This window comes from Erythranthe guttata, chromosome 5 (genome assembly GCF_056151865.1).
Source record: "Erythranthe guttata isolate IM_541 chromosome 5, IM_541, whole genome shotgun sequence".
NCBI lineage: Eukaryota > Viridiplantae > Streptophyta > Magnoliopsida > Lamiales > Phrymaceae > Erythranthe > Erythranthe guttata.
Genome location: NC_142537.1, coordinates 4,429,747 through 4,437,999, shown reverse-complemented (window position 1 = coordinate 4,437,999; position 8,253 = coordinate 4,429,747). Strand labels below are relative to the sequence as shown.

Here is an 8,253-nt window from a genome sequence, read left to right as displayed (position 1 = left end):
TTTATTGATAAAAAAAAAAAAAAAAAAACAAATACATCCTAGTCATTTTGTATATTCAAATATAAAATCACTATCAAAAAAATCACTATGATGATCTCCAACACATTAGGCTATTTCTTAATTGGTGTATGATTTTGCAATCACCTAATTCAAACTAATTAACAGTGACCCACCACCAAACACACCCAACTTAAAAATTAAAAATTAAATAAATAAATAAAAAAAAATAAAAAAAATTAGGCCCTAGCTATAATATTTGAATGATAATCCAAAATGGGGTGATCTAGCTAGTTTGAAGTCATCAAATCCATATATAAAACCAAAGGAATGTGAGTTTTGAATGGCTGATTTTTAGTGTGTTAAATATTCAATGAAGTTTTTTGTCACTTCTTTAGGTTGATGTTGACTCAAGGATTAATTAAACTAAGTGGCCAACTAACTCCACTGGCTTTGGAGCATAATTAGGTTATTAATTAGGTGTTAAGTTTATTTTGCAATTAGTGCTCACTCAATCTTTTGCAAATCCACATTTCTTGTCACCATCTTACAACCCTTATGTATTTGTGTGTGTGTGTATATATACATATAACTATTTTAAATATGTGTGTGTGTAAACTTGTTATTTGACAATCACTATATGGCATCTCATATCTTAGCTGGGGAATCAATGGGACCATTTATAATATTTGGAAGTTTACCTATTTTAATTTCCTATTATATATCAATCATAAATAAATAATAATTTTTTTTATCTTTTTGTTACCTCAATAATTGTTTGTGGTCAAGTTTCATTAAAGGGTATCTGTAGATTTTTTTCTTCTTGATCTATGTTTTTGTTTTTGAACAAGTTAAAAGGCGGACTGATTGGTGAAATAAGAGAGTGTTAGAGCCAAATAATCCGAGTTTAAATCCCCTTTGCAATACTTGCTGAGTTCAGCTTGTCACACATGACGTATACTTAGTGTAATTTACATTTCTCGGCGCGATTTGCAAGCATTGCACGAATAAATCTATATAAGTGATTCTGAGTTCGTTCGTTCGTAAAAATAGCATGAGTTATCACTTCATCATTTGGCATGACACCACCAAAAAAAAAAAAGAAAAAAAAAAAGAAAAAAAAAAAGAAAAAAAAAAAGAAAAAAAAAAAAGAGGATTTGAAGATTAGGATGATTTCCATTTATTTTTTAACACATTTGTTAGAAAGTTGTGAGTTTGGCCACCTTTATATCCATTTCTGCAAGTGGCCAGCTTTTCCATTAGATTTCCCATTCACAATTCATTAATATTTGAATTACAGAAAAAAGTTGGAATGTGATCTAATTAATATGACAAACATCATTTGAGGTTTAATTTTTCTAATCGGACACCCGAATGACTAGGGACGGTCATCTAGATTTCGTGGAATGTGCTCTAGTATGTACTCGTTTTGTGTAAAAATACAGTTTCTAATGCACCACAATCTGATATATACAAGCCACAAAAACACATATTATGATCATCTTACTTCAAAATGTAGAGTTCGAATGGGATAAAACGGGTACAAAAGTGATAATATTCCATATAATCTCGAAGATTCCACTAAATTTGAGGAGTTGAGGGGCGGTTGTAATTATCCAAACAAGAGGGGGGTTTTCGTAATTTGACCATACCTTAGGGGGTGATTGTAATTTACCCTATATATATATATATATATATATATATATATATATATATATATATATATATATATATTCAAAGTATGTAAGTATTTGTTCAAAAAGAGGGTAAACAAAGTGTTTTTCATTTTCAAAATAAATAACATGCCAACAAAAAAGAAGAAGGTAACTGCTATACATGAAAGCTTATGTAAATTTTGAAATTGTACTTTTTTTGTAATGACCAAGTAAAAGAAGACATTAAAAAAAAAAAACAAAAAAAAGTAAGAGTTCAAGCTCCTCAGTTGTCCCTTCAACTCGACTTATAGCATCTAAAAAAAAATGTAAGAGTTTAAGGCGAGCTCTTCGTAAGGTTAGATCGTAAATTCAATACGGGGATCGTTATTTGATTTAGCAGTGAACAACTTCCCGATTATGGAAACGAGATAGATACTGTGAACATTGTAGTTTCTTTAAAGCATGTAAAACGTAATTGTTAGATTTCGCAAAGCTGCAAGAAGGCATTTTTTCTATCCCCGTATCTCAAAAATGAAAGCAAAAAAAAAAAAAAAAAATCGAATGCAGAAATTACGAATAGCAATTCAAGCATTTCAATAATTACAATCAATTCGATCGAATTGTTAGATTTTGCAGAGCTGCAAGAACGCATTTTTTCCATAACCGTGTCTCGATAATGAAAAAATATATATATATATACATATATCAATGCATAAATTACGAATAGCAATTCAAACATTTCAACAATTAAAATCAATCCGATCTAATTGTTAGATTTTGCAGAGCTGCAAAGAAGGCATTTTTTCCATCACCGTGCCTTGAAAATGAAAGCAAAACAAAAAAAAAAAAAAAAAAATTAATGCAGAAATTAAGAATAGCAATTCAAACATTTCAATTATTAAAATCAATTCGATCACACTTCAAATGAGACACAATGCATTTCTAGTTGACACAATTACAACATTTCGAATACGGAATATCAAAGACCCGAACAAATGATATTGAAAAAGAAAAACTTTCGACAGCTATTGAATTGTACCTTAGTCGGTTAGTCCATATGTACCTTAAAACCCTAGAATCTTGTCCTCGAAAAGGGTTTCTCGTAAACACCAAGTATATATTTAGAATGGAATCAAACTTCATAAATACACACAAGCCGTTTGCTTCAATAAATTATCAGCCCTTTAGTTAGTCTTCACAGTTGATATCAAGCATCAAGTAGTATAATTATCGAATCAAGGTCTTGTTCTAGTAAAATAAAACGTCGGTTGAACAAGTAGTTATGCATTCATGCTCATTTTCCTCACATTGCTTATTTTCAGTTCCGATTAAGATTCGAGTTTACTAATTTTTCGAACGAAATAGATTTCGACGGAAACACCACGATTGTACGACAAGAAACACACACCGATGAACTCCGACAGCACAATTTCTAAAGATGACAATTAAAATCAAGCAAAATTTCACAACTTTCAAATATAATTGCCATAAATTCGACCAAAAAAAAAGAGCAGAATTGAAGTGGCGAATGTTTTCATATAAACAACATATATACACAATTTACAGCAACTATAAAACCGAATTCAGAGCGTAAATTTGTTGACAAACACTGGTAGTATATGAATCTCTACAAATGAGGACGAACGGCTGCGCTGATTCGGAATTCATAACATCGAAGAAATCAAATTGGGAGAAGCCCTAACAATTTGATTATTAATAGCAACTTTTTTATTTTATTATTGCAAGTTGCAGACTTGCAGTAAGGTAAAGAAAGTTATATATTTAACCAGGCAGTTGTTGAACATAGTTGCGCATCTGGTGTAGCGGTATCATAGTACCCTCCCACGGTACCCAGCAGAACCCGTGACCTTTCTAACCCTAATTATAGTAGCGTGATTTATTAAGAGTTGAGACTTAAAAGTGCCACATGTCAAAACGATTTATATTAAATATCGGCTCATCCGCTCAGAATTTAATCTCTTGAGATTAATATCTATTACTTGAAATATATTTTTTTTTTCAAATAAAATTATATTTCTTAATTCTATTAATATTTAAATCTGCAAAAAGAGTAAAAATTTTGACAAACCTTATTCACCACCTCTTAGGTACCTTTAGTCACTCAAAATCTTAAGCAAACAATTTATTAAGGTTCACATAGAACTTAAAAGTTACAACCACATTAATTAAATTTCATTGCTAATAAGTCCCCCCATCTTAGGTACAGAGTTTTCACGTTAGTCTCCGGCAACAAAAACACCAAAAACACACAAATCGCAATTGTTGCCCCGAACACGCTGCAAGGCAGCGCACAAATAACTCCACCACGTAAATGGAAAAGAACATTAAGGGTATGATTGACTCAAGGAAAATAGTAGGTAAAATAGTGACAATATGATGTAAATAGTTTTCTTGTTTGGTTGATAAGTTAATTACTATGTAAAACAATTTCATGGAAAATGTGAAAAAAAAAAATTGCACTAAAACAAGAGAAATGAGTTTCCCTAAAAAAAATATATAAGGAAAATTTATCATTCTATCTCTCTACCTATTCTTTTCCTCTCTCATATTTTTCTCTCTCCTCGGTAACCCCTCCTCTTCTCTTTTTTTTATTTTTATTTTTTTTAAAATGCATTAATAAAGAAAGGAAAAGATATATTTACACACATAAAATGTCCATCTTATTTACATCTTGTTTTATCCGTTACATGACAATGTTTTTGAGTTAGAATTTATTTTAAAAGTAAAAAATTATCTCCTTTTGAATTAGAATTTGATTTGAAATAAAAATGGTCCATTCTTTTTTTAATAACAATTCATTTTTATATTCATTTTACTTGGTATTTTTCTCTATTATCTTTCCTCAAGAACCAAACAAAACTAAGGAAAATAATTTTCCTCAAAATTATTTTCATCACCTTTTTTCTTAGGAATCAAACACAATTGAGATTTCAATAGTCCTTATTTATTTTTCCTTTGCATTTTCATTTTCCTTATCTTGAAATTCATGAACAAATCAGAGCCTAAACGTAATGCATACACTGAAAAACGACACCAACTCCACTCCCTTCAACCCGTCGTGAACGGCCCGCTGATTCAGAATTCATAAAACCGAATGAATCAAATGGGTAAAAACCCAAAAAAAAATTAATAAATAGCAAATTTTTATTTTATTGCAAAAAGGGAAACAAAAGCATATATACTCATAACAGATGATATAAAATATAACTCAACTTATCAACACAATTGCGCATCTGGTGTAGTGGTATCATAGTACCCTCCCACGGTACTGACCAGGGTTCGATTCCCTGGATGCGCATTTTTTTCTACTCTTCTCTACTAATTGTGTTTTTCATTTTCTTAAAAAAAAAAAAAAAAGTTGTGTTTTCACTTTTCATTTAAATTGCAATTTTTTTTTTAAATAGGAAAACACATCATAATTTCATTTTACTAGTTTGTTCTATTTTGCTGGAAAATATGATCTAAATGGGCAATTTTTATTTTTCATTTAAATTGAGACTTAATTCCTTAATGATTTATGAAAATGTTGAGATTGATTTGATTGAAGCTTTACAATATTGTTCGAGCAACTCTTCCCTGGGACTGAAGTTGAGCATAATTAGTGGAGTTTTCATTCAAGCTCACTAATCAAGTCGAGCCTAGCAATTAAGAGCCAACCAAGTCATTCATTTTCTTGCTACGATCGAAACTCGAAATTCTCTTGCCAAGATCATGAACAAAACAACGATTAGCAACATGGACGACCATGACAACGAGTATGAGGTAAAATTTTGAATTTTTTTGGCACTACCCTATCAAGGGTGGAGCAGGAGGCTTCATGCGGGCTTTAGTGGCCGAAGTCATCTCGGCCAGTGAAGCCCGCCGGAAACCTCTTGAAAAAGAAGAGTAATAAGTGCAAATTTGAGAAAAATATAACAAATGGTTCATTGGAATTATGCAGTAACTAATACTTTGAAATACAAATTTCTCCATAAAAATAAATAATATGGGAAGAAAGGGGTCCAAAATAAAATAAATGAGCTTCACGAGTCTAAGTTGAGTCGCATATCATCGTCTTAGAGTTATGGCTGGAAATCAAACAAAACTACTTCGATACTCAATTATAGATCATACGTTAGAATGTCGCCGAACTCAATTCATTACCACAATGAACCAAGGTTGAACATAAATTTTCGTTTGATAAGGTCCGAAGTTCTACTCGAGCTAAAAAAAAAAGTGAATAAAATATGTCGAAATAAAAAATCAAGCTACTCAAATTCGATTCATATTCAGCCCGGTTATATTTAAGCTCGTTCAAACTCGACTTAGTTACTCAATTACAAGTTTATGTGTAATTTATCCATTCATATTTTCTTATGCCAATGTTTACAAATTAAAAAGAAAATCTTAAACAAACAATTTATTAAGGTTTGACTTAGAGAAGTTAGAACATAATTAACCACGTTAATTAATTAAACACCATAGCTAATAACTTCCCCATCTCTTGCCTCTTCTTCCTCCATATAATCACACAAAGTTTTCCCCTTAGTCTCCGGCAACAAAACCACCGTAAACCCGCAAACTGCAATCGCCGCCCCGAACACGACGTAAGCCAGAGAGCCGCCGTTCTTTCCGCCGGCAACCCCCACAACAATAGGTCCCACAAGCCCGCCGACCAGCGTCGACCCCCTCACCACCGACATGGCAGAGCTCCTTACGCGCGTCGGAAACAACTCCACCACGTAAATCAAGAGAACGTTGAACGCATTGCATACACTGAAAAACGACACAAGCTCCAACGCCATCTCGACTCCCTTCAACCCGACCGCGAACACACTCGCCGAACCGCAAACCCCGCTCAATAGGCATAACCCTAGCAACGAACCCCGTCTCTTCAGTTTCCCTATCACGACAAACAACAACACTTCGGCCGATAACTCCGACGCGGCGTTCAACGCGACGCTCAAATACAAGTTACCGAACGACAAACTGCCGAGTCCCAACGGCATGCCGTAGTACGCCATGCCTACGCCAAACCCCACCATCACCGACGACGCTAAACGCCGTAGGGCCCACTTTTTCCCCAACAAGATTGAGTAAATGCGACGATCGTCGTCTATGTTTTCCCGTACGCAGTTTTCGAAGAATCTTTCGGTTAAGTTTATATTTTTCTTCGACGACATGCTTCTAAGGGTTTCCGCGAATTCTTTTCTTCTGCCATTGATAAAAAGCCACCTCGGAGATTCGTTAGCGGAGAAATACAGTACAAACGAGTATATAACGCATGGAGAACATGTCCATATATACATAAATCTCCACGAAGATCCTCGTATCAGAAAAGCTATCAGCGGTAGAGATAGAAACCCGAAACTACAAAACAAGAATCCGAAAACCCCAACTTTTTGGCGCCATTTTTTCCCAATGAGCTCGCTTGCATGGACGAGAGCGCAAATTCCAACACTGGATCGCCCGAATCCGCTGACGAATCTCAACCCAACGTACGTCCATATGTTGGTCGAAGCCGCGGTCAGCAATCCCGAAACCGACATTATTAGGGTTGACAGGACCAACATATTCTTCCGACCGAAAAACGAGTCCGATAGAGTGGCCAGCACGAAACCGCCGGTCAAGCAGCCCAAGAAGAAGGACGAAGACGGGAGGGCGGTGATTATGGGGCCCGCGCACTCGAGTGACCAATCGGAAACGATGGACGCGTGCGCCGGAGTTTTCCACGACCACGATTCCTTCGGCAACCGGCATATGTTGGCGGTGGAGTTGCATGTCGACGACGAGAAGTGGTCGTTGCATATCCATTCGGGTTTTGAGTCCGTGAACACGGAGATGAACGTTTGTTGTGCGTCGAAGAACCACGCGAAAGATAAAAGGACGGATTGAATCAACTGCTTCAACCCAAAGTTGCCGATGAAGTGTTCAATTGTGTCGTCGAGGGAGTGAAGTTCCGACAGATCCGATGGTGGTGGTGCCGCCGGCGCAGCCGGCGAGGGTGGTGGGTTTGGATCATCTTTCATGTTTGATTAATTAACTGGCTTTTGTTGGGATTTAATTAGATCAAGAAATGAATATTATGAAGTTAAAATATATGATTCTAGTGAGAGAAGTAAATAAAGGGTTTGGTACGGAAATTAAATGTTACGCCTGATTATTTACATTGGGTGGATCTGAACCGTAGATCTACTCATAATCACACATACTCATGTGTATGTGTGCTTACTGGATAGTTATTTAATCTAATATACGACTTAAATCCACTCATTATAAATAATCAGGTGTAACATCTAACTTACCGGATTTGGTATATTATTAAACCAAAGTTTTCAGTACTAAGGACGGTAGTAGTTATTACCAATTTATATTCGATTGTACTATTTAGGCCATTGGATCTATTTTTCTAAAGTAATTTAAGGCATAATTAAATATAATCTAGATGCCCTTAAAACTAATACTTTAGGTATTAAATATTTGTTAATCCATGTTATTAACTCATTTAACTTAGAGCTATTTCTAGAATAAAAATTACAAAATAAAATTTGTTAACATGAAACTACATCATCGTACCATTAATTAGAACTGAGAACACATA

The 8,253-nt window shown here is 34.5% G+C and overlaps 1 non-coding gene and 1 pseudogene across 2 annotated transcripts; one reads left to right on the top strand and one right to left on the bottom strand.

The window, feature by feature from the left end:
• Positions 1-4,900: 4,900 nt before the first annotated feature.
• Positions 4,901-4,971, top strand: TRNAG-CCC (transfer RNA glycine (anticodon CCC)). Its single transcript has one exon. It is a non-coding gene; the product is annotated as a tRNA-Gly (tRNA).
• A 1,010-nt stretch (positions 4,972-5,981) lies between these two features.
• LOC148770471 (organic cation/carnitine transporter 3 pseudogene) lies at positions 5,982-7,782 on the bottom strand (annotated as a pseudogene). Its single transcript, XR_016031384.1, has one exon. The product of XR_016031384.1 is annotated as an organic cation/carnitine transporter 3 pseudogene (transcript).
• Positions 7,783-8,253: the final 471 nt, after the last annotated feature.